The sequence below is a fragment of the Gorilla gorilla genome, chromosome 8 (assembly GCF_029281585.2).
Source record: "Gorilla gorilla gorilla isolate KB3781 chromosome 8, NHGRI_mGorGor1-v2.1_pri, whole genome shotgun sequence".
NCBI lineage: Eukaryota > Metazoa > Chordata > Mammalia > Primates > Hominidae > Gorilla > Gorilla gorilla.
In genome coordinates this window covers 129498347-129511943 of record NC_073232.2, presented here as the reverse complement: position 1 = coordinate 129511943, position 13597 = coordinate 129498347, and positions in this window count along the sequence as shown.

Sequence of the window (13597 nt, the reverse complement as noted above, 5' to 3'; positions counted from 1 at the left end):
TTCTGGCAAACTATTCCAATAATTTTAAAAAATATCTTTTATTTTGTGATTGCCTTACTGCAAAACTATGTAGATTGCAAATAAGTTTTGCTTTCAGTCGTTCAAAGGAGCTCAGCATGTGAATGCACAAGATTTTATCGAATTGTTCTCTTTCAGTGGACATCTGCCTTGTTTGTTTTTGATAAATAATGCCATTGCCCATGAAGAATAATGCCCTTGTCCATGATAAATAATGCCATTGTCCATGATGAATAATGCCACAAGGAACAATCTTTATGATCACATCTTTCACACCTATGCAATGATCACGTTCGGAAATTCCCAGTGGTGGCACAGTTGGATGGAGAGGGGGAAATTTTCCATTGCGGATAGAGCCCATTGCAAAAAACCTATTTCCCCATATTTCATGACTGTTTTCTTCTAGAGAACAGCACCGCCCAGTGGCTGGGAGTGTTTGGGGAAATGCTGGCTGGAATCTCTTCTTCCGTTCATTGGCTGTAAGATCAGGGTCACACCCCTCATCCCCTGAGCTTCAGGGTTTCCTCCACTAAAGAGATGACTCTCAGCCCTCCTGCCTCACATGGCACAATGAATGGAGAAGCGCCGGGAGCCTCACAGCTGTAGGGGTGGTTCCTGCCTTGGGTTCATCCTGGCCAGTCTTGGTCAGCATAGCGTTGAAGGTTCTAGAAGAACGTTGGGTAAGTAGAAACTGTAGATGTAGAATTCTCCTCCACCCACCTCTTGTCTCTCCTCTCCCTCCCAGTCATGTCTCCAACCGCATAACCTGCCAGGGGTGTACAAAAGAACCCCCAGGGCACATGTCCAGCGTGCCTCACAGGCTCAGCTCTTGGCGCTGAACACCCTCATTTCGCTAGGAAATAACTCTTGTTCCTTTTTAAAATTCAGTCTTAGCTGGGTGTAGTGGCCTGTGCCTGTGGTCCCAGATACTCAGAAGGCTGAGGCAGAAGGATTGCTTGAACCCAGGAGTTCATAGCCAGCCTGAGCAACATAATGAGACTCCATCTCAAAAAAAAAAAAAAGGTTTCAATTCAGTCTTGTTATTCTCAGGCAGAAATATGTATTTTTCTTTACTATTGTCCATTGAATCTTGCTCCAATTAAACAGCTTCCAATATTCATCTAGAAGTTTCTCTAGGCAAGACCAAGGGAAGAAAACTTTTGAAGAAAGAAATGAAGATGAGATTGTTCAGAGCAGTGTTACTTGTCTTAGTCCATTTTTTGCTGGTATAACAACACCACAGACTGGATAATTTATCAAGAATAGAAGTTTATGTATCTCACAGTTATGGAGGCTGGGAAGTCCCAGATCATGGCTCCAGCATCTCACAAGAGACATTCCATGTTTGAAGATGGAAGGCATCATGTGGTGAGCAGGCACATGAGGCAGCGTAAAAGGAGGCCAGACTCCCACAAAATAACCCAGTCCTGTGATAACGGCATTAATCCATTCAAGAGAGGAGATCTCTCATGACCTAATCAGTCCTTAAAGTTTTCACCTCTTAATACCATCAAAATGGCAATTAAATTTCAACATGACTTTGGACATTCTAACCATAACACTCCTCAAAATGGCCGGTTGGCCAACTGCTCATTCTAGGCACACGATGGGATAGGGAGCTTGGCAAAGAATCTCTTTGAGCAAACTTCAGACCGACCCCTCAGAGCTCTCTTTCTGACTAGGTCTTACCCTGGGGCCCTGTCTTCAGCCTCCCTAGTTCAGTAATAGCAAGAATTCTTCTAAGTCAGCTTATTGAGAGTCTCTCTCCACTCTTGTAATCTGATCTCCCTGACTTGCCTTCAGCAAGATTCTGAAGTCCCCAGCTGTCTTCGCTGTATTCTGAGTTGAGCTTGATCTGGCTGCCCTATTGTGATGGTCTTGACACCTATCAGAATGGTCCAGAATAAAGTCTTCCTTGCTGTTTGAACAAGGGTCAGAATAACTTTTTCTTTAACAATCGTTAACGCACTGCATTCTTCATCAAGAAAGCCTTGCTACCAAAAAAAACTGCCTGCTGTACTAAACAGTGTTCTTGGGGATATACTTGACTGATGTTCATGTGCAAGAAACTTATCCTGTTAAGGACAGAAAACAATTGCACGCTTACATTGATCTGGTCCCCAGGCCACACTTTCATTTTTGCTAGTTTGAAATCTACAGTGGGGAGAGAAGGCTGAGGGAGTGAGCAGGGGAAGAGATGCTTTTTCACAGCAGCACTCCATCTGGAACGCCAGGAGGCCCTCTCCAACACACCCTCAAAGCCTGGCCAGAGTAGGCTTGGTGGGTGCCAACCAACCTAGGCCTCTGATCCCTGTACTCATGGCAGGATCCTGCTGGTCCCCAGGCAGCAGGTGAGGATGTCAACAGGTGGGGAAAGAGCATTTCCAGTCCCTCTAACTTCTAGGGAGGCTGAGTCTCCATCAGCAAATCTTAGCTTAGGGCCTACCATGTGCTGGCCTCAGTGCCTGTCACTATGGGCATCGATAGTGGAGGCCATGGCCCTGCCTATATGGGGTTGACACTCTAGCTGGGCAAGGGCCCAATGGCATGTGCAGTTAAGCCAGCAAGAACATCTTTTTTTTTTTTGAGACAGAGTCTCACTCTGTCGCTCAGGATGGAGTGCAATGGCATGATCTCGGTCCACTGCAACCTCTGCCTCCCAGGTTCAAGTGATTCTCCTGCCTCAGCCTCCCAAGTAGCTGGGATTACAGGTGCATGCCCCCACACCTGGCTAATTTTTATACTTTTAGTAGAGATGGGGTTTCACCATGTTGGCCAAGCTGGTCTCTAGCTCCTGACCTCAGATAATCTGCTCGCCTCAGCCTCTCAAAGTGCTGGGATTACAGGTGTGAGCCACCACGCCCAGCCAAGAACACTTTTCTTTATTTCTGAAAGGAGGCAACAGTAACACGGCAATGACAGACATATCCATTGCCCACTTTAAGGAGACAGGTGTTCGGCCCTTTCTTGGTATGACTGCAGCCAAAACCAAGGGTCACCTGAAGACTGCACAGTGCATGCGACATGTGGTCAAGTAAGAGCCAAGCTCTGGAGAAAAACTTTCTCATTTGGATCCCTTTCTTGTTTTACCACTTATTGACTAGGGGACTGCGAGCAAGTCACTTCACATCTCAGCCCTGGGGATCATAATAGCACCTCCCTTGTATGTCTTGTGATGATTAAAAGATGTAAGGACCGTAGCAAAGTGACTGGCACAGAGCAAAGGCTGTTCTGACTCATCTCCCCTCCTATCCAGCCTCCTCCTTGCCCAGGTCTTTTCCCAGGTGAATGGTGAGTCCTTTCAGGTTCAGACCCGGGCTCAGCTTTCCAGCCCAGGACCAGCAGGCTCCAGAAGGCCTTCTAGATCCTGTAGTCCTGCCACATAATTAAGGCTCATTTTGAGCCATCTGCTGTTCATGCATTCATTTTTGTTGATCACCTATTATGTGCCAGGAGTTGTGCTAGGCTCTGAGGTCACAGTGGTGAGTCAATCAGTCATCCTGCCTCGTGGAACTAACACTGCATGGGGGCTGGGCACTAATCGACATGCAATTAGAGCTGGAAAAAATCCCTCATTCAAGTCCACAGAGCTCCGCCATACTCTGGGGGCAAGAGAGAGGCCTCCATGTAGGGGGTGGGACATTAAAGCCATGGAGGGGGGTCATCCCCTGGCAGGGGTAGGTGGGTTGGACCTGAAGAGGGAGAAACACAGCTCAGAACAAACAGCTCAGGCTCAAAGAGGATGGGAGTGGACTCAAAGGAGGGGTGCAAAGAGGGAATTTTGAGGCCTTGGGTTCTGAGCAAAATGGGGCTGGCATCTTCAGGCCACCTGAAGGCCAGGGGCATCAGTATCCACCCACCACAGAAGGCCAGGAGCCAGCCATCTTGCAGTGAGCCCAGCTGTCCAGTTCCCTGGAAGGCCATCTGTGTGTGGTCCTCACTGTCCCGGGATTCCTCCATGATTCTGGAGAATGGGGGCCATTCACCTCTTAGATGGGCGAGTTAACAGAGGGCCTGAAGGGCCTTATGGAATGCAGTGGAAGACACAGCCTTGGCTCCCAAGGTGCCTCTGATCTCTGTGTAGGCCCCATGATGACAAGAGAAGAGAACAAAATTCCAACAGCCCCCAGGGTGGGCGGCTTCGGACAGCTCAGGGTGTTTTGATACAAGCTGCTCTGCAGCCCCGAAGCTTTCCTTGCTCTTTGCATGAATTTGGCCTTCAGGGAGAGAAGGAATGTGCATCCCAAAGAAACAAACACAAGACAGCTCAGCCTAGGGGACAGTGACAGCTGGGACCTGGAGCAGGCCCAGGCAGCAACGGCGGCACATGACAGTTGTCTGATTTGGCTGTGTCAATAAGTGCTTTGCTGAAGCTTTCAAAACAAAAGATTATCCATAAAATGCACGGTCCCACTTCTTGTTTCCCTGCCCAGACATTGTATGTGGCTTTTGGAAAAGAGTCAGGATGTCTTTGTCATCAGAGCCTGGTGTCCCTCAGTCACCTGTTGAGAAGGAAGGAGGGAGGGTGCTGAGAAGGGAGGGAAAGGTGGCAGAGGGCTGGCCCACCGGGCTGCCACTAGCTTCTCCCACCTGCATTTCAGGGAATAAGGAAGACCAACCGGTACCTCACCTAACATCCCTTTAACAAGCCTCACGCTTGAAGAACACACAGCCCAGCTGGAGAGAGAGGCCAGGACCCCACATCATCACAGAGTGGGTGCATCAAGAGCAGCTGGGGCAGGGGCATCCCGGAAAAGGGCATCGTCCCTGAAGGCTGCTGGCCCTGAAGGAGCTCTGGGAGCAAGGGGTGATGGTGGGGCCTTGAGGCCCAGGTAGGATCCGGAGCGTGAGAGGGAAGATGCCTTTGGAAATGAAGCCCTGGGTCGCCTCAGTGAGAAACATGGCAGGATTTGCTCTCCCGTTGCATTATTTAAAATGAAGGCAGATGTCAATCATCTCAGGCAGGTTTACATCCTAAATGCAACTGACCCGGTCCCGTATATCAGCCCCCGTGTTGTGGCCTAGCAGCCCAGAGAACCTACAGTCCCCTTAGCTGGCAACATCACAGAACATTCCACCTGGAAAAACCTTAGGGAATCCTTGGTCAGTGGTGTTCAGTTCTACCCCACCCTTTCTGTCTTTAATTATGGACTTCTTTATTCAAACAAAACGTTATAAGAAGCCAAATATAAAACATAGCAAAGCAAAGCTACTCAGACCAAATCAGGGATAAGAGACTCCGATCTGCCCATGGGTTTCAGAAAACGCCACATGAAAATGCCTGGTCTACTTCCACTGGCTTATACACTGGAGAAACTGAGGCACAGAGCCACAGTCCTGACCATACACTATGAGAAAGCAAAGACCTGGTTGGTCTTATAGCACACTGCATCCCCAGCATCCACCTCAGTCAGTCCTGGCACATAATAGATGCCCAATAAATATTGGTTGGACAGATACAGATTAGTTGGATCAACATACATTTTTTGCATAAATAAATATTTGTTGGAAGAGACACACAGGCAATGCTGATGGCCTTTGCACAGTCATCTGTTTTTCTACAAATGCAACTACTTTTTGAAGAGACTAAAGGAGGGACTTGCCTCTGAGACAGGGTCTGTAATTGCCTGTGTTTGGAATGTACAGCATTTGAAAGGTTTTAATTTCCTGATCTAATGACAAGAATAAAAGCAGAGGAGTAAAGGGCCAGGGAGGATGAAAAGGAGCCACAATTTGCATCCAAGATGGAAGTGCCCTTTGTTGTCCCACATCCAAGTCAACTTCAAAGTTTTCTGCTGCATGGAGATGCACATCAGTCACCATGGCAACCACCAATCTGCCCAGGCTACTCGACCCTGGCCAGCCCTCTGCCAGCCATAGCATATGCCTGGCTTTCAGAGAGCCGGGTGGGGCAGAGAACACAGGGGTTGCTGCTCAACCTCGCCAGCCTTCACCCTGCATGTCTTATTGGCTCTCAGTCTGTGGGGAGAGGGGTCTGGGTCAGCACCTCGATTGGCTGCACTGTCATCCTGCAAGCATGCATTAGTAGCCACCAGGTGCCTGTGCATCGGGTCACTCCTTAGAGATACACTCCCGTGTCTGGCACTAGTCGTTGAACAAAGGCTTGTGAATGAGTCAATGAATGAAATCATAACCAGAGTCCCCTGGGAGCTTCTAAAATAAACAAATGCCCAGCTCCACCACCTGAAACTGGCTGCATCAGCATCTCTGGGAGGTACAGGCAAGACTGGGGGGCTACAGTTGCACACTTGCCCCTCAAGTTAGAGCAGGAGGAGAAAGCTGAATGGAGACAGTCTGGGTGGGGCTGCTGGAGCTGCCACTCACACAGACGGCAGGAGGGGCACTTGGTTTGGGATGTGTCGGGTTAGAGGTGCCCAGGAGGCGTTTGGGAGTCCGGAGTTCTGGGGAGAACTCAGGGAGGGAGGCAGCCTTTTTATCCACCAGAGTGATGAGACCATGGTGAGGGTGCGGAGACAGATGTATTCACCCATTTTCATGCTGCTGATAAAGACATACCCGAGACTAGGCAATTTGTAAAGAAAAAGAGATTTAATGGACTCACAGGTCTAAGTGGCGGGGGAGGCCTCACAATCATGGCAGAAGGCAAGAGAGAGAATGAGAACCAAGCGAAAGGGGTTTCTCCTTACAAAACCATCTGATCTCATGAGACTTATTCACTATCACTAGAACAGTATAGGGGAAACTGCCCCCATGATTCAATAATTTCCCACCGGGTCCCTCCTACATCACATGGGAATTATGGGAGCTACAATTCAAGATGAGATTTGGGTGGGGACACAGTCGAACCATATCAACGAGCAAGAGACCGAGTGTCCAAGGTATAAGCCATGGAACACACGGGCCAACAAGGAGGGGCAGGCGAGGGAGATGAGAGTGAGCACCAGGCAAATGTGGTGCCTGGGAAGCCAGGAGAACGTGACAAGCACAGGCTGGGGAAGAAAGATAGTCATGCCCAGAGCATCAAGGCAGGAGCTGCAGAAGAAAGTCTCCCATCCAACATGTGGTGACTGCCGGCTGCTGTGGGTGCCCCACCTGGGTGTGGGCTGCCTAGACTACCTGTGCCCAAAGATTGGGGCCTCAGTGGGGGCCACATTGAGCATGTCTTGCAAACCACTCCTAAGTCCACCAGGCCTGACGTTCTTACCTTGAAATTTACCTCTTCTTCCTCCATCAAAGGCAATGAGCTGAGTGCTGGAGAAAGCTGAGCCATCCCATTATCTGCCTCCTAAACAGTAATGGGGGCCAGGTGCAGTGGCTCACACCCGTAATCCCAGCACACTGGAAGGCTGAAGCAAGAGGATCACTTGAGCCCAGGAGTTCAAGGCCAGCCTGGGCAACATAACGAGACCTCCATCTCTACAAAAAATACAAAAAGTAGCCAGGCATGGTGGTGCACGCCTGTATTCCCAGCTACTAGGGAGGCTGAGGTGGGAGGATCCCTTGCACCCAGGAGTTTTAGATCAGCCTGGGCAACATAATGGGACCCTGTCTCTACAAAAAATTTGAAAAATTAGCCAGGCATGCCTGTAGTCCCAGCTACTGAGGAGGCTGAGGCAGGAGGATCGTTTGAGCCCAGGAGGTCAAGGCTGCAGCCTAGTTTCAAAAACAAACAAACAAAAAAAACATAGTAATGGGGATGGCTTGGGGTTTTTCTTTTTTTTTTTTTTTTTTTTTGAGACGGAGTCTCGCTCTGTTGCCCAGGCTGGAGTGCAGTGGCGTGATCTCGGCTCACTGCAAGCTCCGCCTCCAGGGTTCACGCCATTCTCCTGCCTCAGCCTCCCGAGTAGCTGGGACTACAGGCGCCCGCAACCACGCCTGGCTATTTTTTTTTTTTTTTTTTGTATTTTTAGTAGAGACAGGGTTTCACCATGTTAACCAGGATGGTCTCGATATCCTGACCTCGCAATCCGCCCACCTTGGCCTCCCAAAGTGCTGGGATTATAGGCGTGAGCCACCGCGCCCGGCTTTTTTTTTTTTTTTTTTAAGATCTTGCACAGCTGGGCACACTGCCACAGGATTTACATGTATTATCTCATTTGGGCCTCACAACCACCCTTTGAGGTAGGTACTATCTACTTCACTTCCGTGTCGGTCAAGAAACCTGCCCAGCATAGAGGCTGGCCAGGCAGCCTGTCTCCACAGGCAAAGGTCTTGACCACCAGGGCACAACACCACTTCCCGGTCAGCACAACATCAAAAGACGCTGTGGGGGAAGCTTCTGGACTGGCCATTGACTTCCTTCCCCTTGACCCATCCACCAGGTACCTACGCTGTGGACACCTCTGGACAAGGGGCAGCTGTACCCATGGTGGAAACCAGGGCATGGAGTTTTGCTGTATCCCTGCCAAGCCCACTTTCTAGCCCTTGTTAGTTTGTGACACCATGCTAATAAGGCAGGAGAATAGGGAATTATGGTAACTAAGGTTTAAGGCATAAACAAGAGAACAGCAGGTGCAGCCGGTTCTGTGCAAGATTAGGCAGCATCCAGGCCATGTGCTCGCTCTGATAACAAGACAGAAGTCTTCACTTCAGCCTCTGATTGGTCGAGGGCCAATCCTTCACAGGGTGTAACCAACTGGAAGCCTCTAAGGGGCACGTAGGGGTGTTACCAAATTCTTCTAGCTTTATAAAAACCCTAAAAGCCATTGTAATCAGGGCTCTTGAGCCGCTTGCTTCAGCTTGCCTTCTGTGCCTTGGCTGCTTCGTTCTCTTGTTGCTTTGTGCATTTTGTTCAATGCTTTGTTCAACGCACCAAGAACCTGGACAACTCACAGTCAAGACTCTCCATCCGGTAACACTAAAGTTCATTTTACCAGGTGGGGATTGGCTGATGTGGCAGGAGGGGGCCTGGTTCCTGATGGAAATGTGGCTGGACCTCCGTCTGGGGAGGATGTTGGAAAAGGCAACAGGCAGCTGGCTTAAGGGACTGTCCCAGGGACAGCATTTCTTCCTGTTTAATGCCTCTTGGCCAGGAGTGGGTCAGGTCTGGTGGCCGCCTATGCAATGTGAGGGGCTCTCTTTAAGGAAAAAAAGAAACTACGAAATTGCCCATTCAAAATTAGGTGTGAACGTGAATATTCATTTAGAATGAGAAATAACAAATTACACATTTCACAATGCCAACAAATACAGAAACCTACAATCATGCGAGCGCATTGCCAGGGTTTCTTCCGGTCATGAGATTTCAAGTAAGCAAGAAACTCTGAGCCTAAGCTTCCTCAGCTTCCCGGAAATCAGAAATCATCTCTGCCCTTAACAGCTCCCTTGCTGGGAGTCAGTGGATATCTCTGCCCTGGGAGGTCAGATCACCCCTTACTTCCCACCCATGAAAGTAGCAGCTACTCTTTTGGTGACAAGGCAGGACCACAGGGGCTGTCTGAAGCACCACCTTCAGGGGTTTAGCCTAGCCCACCTGAACTGGGGAAGGGACAGTGTCAGGGAAGTTTCCTGCAGTTCTGAGCAGGGCTCCGGCACAAGCCTTCAGGGGCAAAGCCTCTGACCCAGGCACCAATATTAACCTACTCCAGAGATTGGTGACAGGGACTCATTCGTGCACCGATGTTTACCGAATGCCCACCACATGCCAGCACGGTGCCAGAGCGACGGGCAGATCACTGAGAACCACACGGGCACACCTGAGAAGGTTAAATGTGTGACGTGGCTACACAGCCTGCACGTATTAGTTGCTTATTAAATATTGGCTTCCTTCCCGTCCTCCCATTTGCCAGGCACGCTCCTACGGAGAGGCAGCGCCCAGCACAGAGCAGTGCATTCAGCAGCCCACATGCCAGTGCCCCAGAAGGACAGGCCACAGCTACTTCCCGCCCATGAAAGTAGCAGCTGCTCTTTTGGTGACAAGGCAGGACCATAGGGGCTGCTTTGGCCCGTCCCCTCCGCATCCCGGGACAGACCCAGGAGCGGGCTCCACTTGCGTGAGGTTACCCAGCAGGGCAGGGGTGCGGCCAGGTCTCCTGCGTCCGAGCCCCTCTCTCTCACTGGCCCTCTTAGGAAGCGCGAGGCCCTTCCAGTCCCCTTCCTGTCTGGGCTCGCCTGGCCCCAGCGCTCCGGTGAAGGTAGGGGTTCTCGACCCCAGCTGAGAATCACCCCAGTGTTGGAGACAGGAAGCAAAGCCCCAGCCCCAGCATCCCGGCCATTCTTGGACCTGGCTACTGAGCGTCCGAGGCAGGGGGCTCCAGGTGGGACGCGACATCCGGACACGAGGAGCTCCCAGGCGTCGCTTGTGAGCTGCACCCCGTCTGTCCGCAGGCCCGCAGGGAGGCTGTGGGGTCAGGAAAGAGGCAGCCAGGGTGAAGCTAGTGGGGATGCTGCGACGAGTTTGGCAGGACTTGGGATTGCGGGGTCAGCGGTGCGAAGCGCCCGTCCCGGGGACGGAGGTGAGAACAAGAGTCCGAGGCGTCCCCTCTCAGGAGTCCACGGTGGAAGACTGGAGTCGGAGGGGGGAGCCCTCCCCGGGGACCGCGGCTGGAGATGTCCGCTCCCGGGAGGACCCTTCCTCGCAGCGAAGGCGGGGAGCTTGGGACGCGCCACCTGCTGGCGCAAAGCTTGGGGTCTGCGCGGTCTGGCCGCGCCACCTGGTGGCCGCTTGGGAAAGCGCAGCCCGGCCGCAAGACCTCGCGGGAGCCGAGGGGCCGCGGGAGCCGAGGGGCCGCGGGCGTGTGCGGAAGGGATCCTCCATCAGCTCCAGCACCCCGCGATCTCTGAGCCACTACCCCATCCTGGGGCGCCTAGCCTGGACTAGCTGCCCCTCTTCTGACAGCGCCCACTCTCGCAGCCCCTGTGGTCCCCGGGGATTGGGCCTCCCCTAGGAACCCCTCTTCCGCCTCGACGCCCCCTCTGCATCTCTTTGGCTGTGTCATCTTGAACAAAATCGCTTACCGTCCCTGATCTTCAGTTTCTTCGTATTCTAAAGGCGGGGAGGGCACTAACAATACAGCATTCAGGGCTGGTGGACCACTGAATGGGACGACCCCCACAGCGGCTGGGTGAGTAGCACCAAAGGCTTTGGTCCGGGTACCGGGAGGCTGGAGATGAGATGTGCAAGCGGAGCAGGGCACTTCTGCACCCATAAGTAGGAGATGCAGCGGGTGACCGTCAAAATCCCCTCCCCTCCTGAGTCTGGGAGCTTCCGGGGCAATTTCCTGGACCCCCACTTCCCGGAGGTGGACTTTAGCCAACCTGAGACCCCGCAGGCCCTCCCATGGAGCCAGGTGATGCTGGGCAGTTGACGGTGATCCCCCAAGTGAGTCCAAGCCAGGCAAGAAGCAGTCCCCTGGGATCACCAAGAGAAACCGAGTTTGGAGAAGACGAAATACTACCTCTTATTAGGACAGGGTCAATTCCAGTTTGGGGGAGGCCTCGCTGGCTGGAGGGCCTTTCCCGCTTCAGCATCCCTGCTCAGGACCCCAGCCCTCATGCTTCTCCCAGGCTACCGTCCTCACAAACTGTCCCCACAGGGAGGCTGCAGGGACATTGGATGAGAGGCACACGCAAGGCTCAGCCCAGGGCCTGGCGCAAAGTAGGTGTGCAGCAAACGCTGGCTGCTCTCCTTGGTGGTTCTGTGCACCTAAGTCCCACCCAGGGTCCTCCCTTATGTGGGAGATGCTGCAGAGTAGAGACTCAAGGATTAAAAGGGAAAAAAAGCAATAAGGATGAAAAAAGTCACGATCATTTTATTTGGGCAGCTCAGAGTCTGGAGAGGAGAGGACAGGTGAGAACATTGTTATCCTGTAACAGAGGAAGAGGTAGCAGGGGATGGAGTGGGAGCATGGAGCACACAAGGGTGACCGCTTTCAGGAGTTGGGGGATGCCACCTAGCAGTGGTGACACGTGAGCCTAGCCTGGAAGGGAGAAGGACACCTCAGGCTGGGAGAGCCACTAGTGTCCTGGTTCTCAATTCTGACCACATGTTGGGTAACCTGGGAGACCTTTCAAAACCTCAGTGTGCAAGTGGCACCCAGAGGAAGAATGTCGGAATCCTGGAGGGTGCTTTGGACTAAATGTCTGTGTCTCCCCAAAACTGATATGTTAAAACCCTAACCCCAATGTGATGGTATGAGAAGGTGGGACTTTTGGGAGGTGATTAGCTGTAGATGACGTCATGAGGTTGGAACCCTCATAATAGGATTAATGACCTTATAAAAAGAGAAAGACGCACAAGATCTGCCTCTGCCTCTGCCTGTGCTTCTGCCTGTGTCTCTGCCTCTGTCTTTTTCTCTCTTTCTGTCTTACTCTCTGTGCATTTCCCAGGAAGAGGACCCTCACCAAGAACCCAACTATTCTTGCTTTCTGACCTCAGACTTCCAGTCCCCAGAACCATGAGAAATAGATTTGAGTTGTTGAAGTCACCCGGTCTATGATAATTTGTTATAGCAGCCTGCACTCACTAAGATGGCAGGGAGGGGGATGCCATGAAATATCTGACACTCCCCAGGTGTCAGTGCGCAGGCAAGGTTGAGAACCACTGAGCAAAGTCTTGAAGGAACAAATTCACATGTCTGCACAGGGGCCCAGAAGTAAACAGCTCAAGTTGGGGCAAGAAACAAGGGGCAGGGGGGCACAGTGGACCATTTCCTCAGAACCATGGAAGAATTCCAGCTAGCAAATAAGCAAATAATCATGACCTTTAATTTGCATAATGTGCATCCCTGACAACCACCATGTTTGCATTTGAACAGGGCTTGCTATTGCCTTAAGAAGGGAGTGGCTGAGAGGTTCAGTACCACTTGTAATGAATTTACCTCTGTATTTCTGAAGATGCTGCTGATTCATCTTTGGATACTCTGAGCCTGGAAAATAGCCAGCATTCAGTGAATGTTTGTTGAACTGAAAGAACAGCCCTTTAGTGAGATCATGGGCTCCTACTTGAGTGGCCAGTGTTGATTGCATCTGGGTTCAAGGTTTTTCTGTACCTTAATTGGGCTAATGTGGTCTGAGAAACTCCACAAAAACCTTAGTGCCTATGACTACTCCCTGAAATCCCACTATTGGTGCTCTGTGTCTTTCACTGGTTCTTGCCTATACCTTGTCAATTCCATTGCCAGAGGTAGGTCTTCAAGGGTTGGAGGGGCAGAAAGCCTGCTAGTTGTAGGGAAGAGGGGAAAGATCCAGAAAGACCCCTCTGAGAGATAGCCTGGGCATTGGCCAAGACCTAAGATGAATAAAAATTTAAAAGACAGGTGCTTATTTTATTTTCAAATGGGAACCTCCTGGCATTTTTTCTCGGTTCTTGCAATTTGTATGCTATACCCTGTAGCAATGTTCACCATTTACCCAGGAACTGATTGATTTTGCTAATCATAGAACACAGAGTGATTTTTGCAAGATTCTTTCAAGCAAGATCTAGTCATAAAACATGTCTAGGCTGGGCGCAGTGGCTCATGCCTATAATCCCAGCACTTTGGGAGGCCGAAGCAGGCAGATCACCTGAGATCAGCAACTCAAGACCAGCCTGGCCAACATGGCGAAACCTCTACTAAAAATACAAAAATTAGCCAGGTGTGGTGACGCACACCTGTAA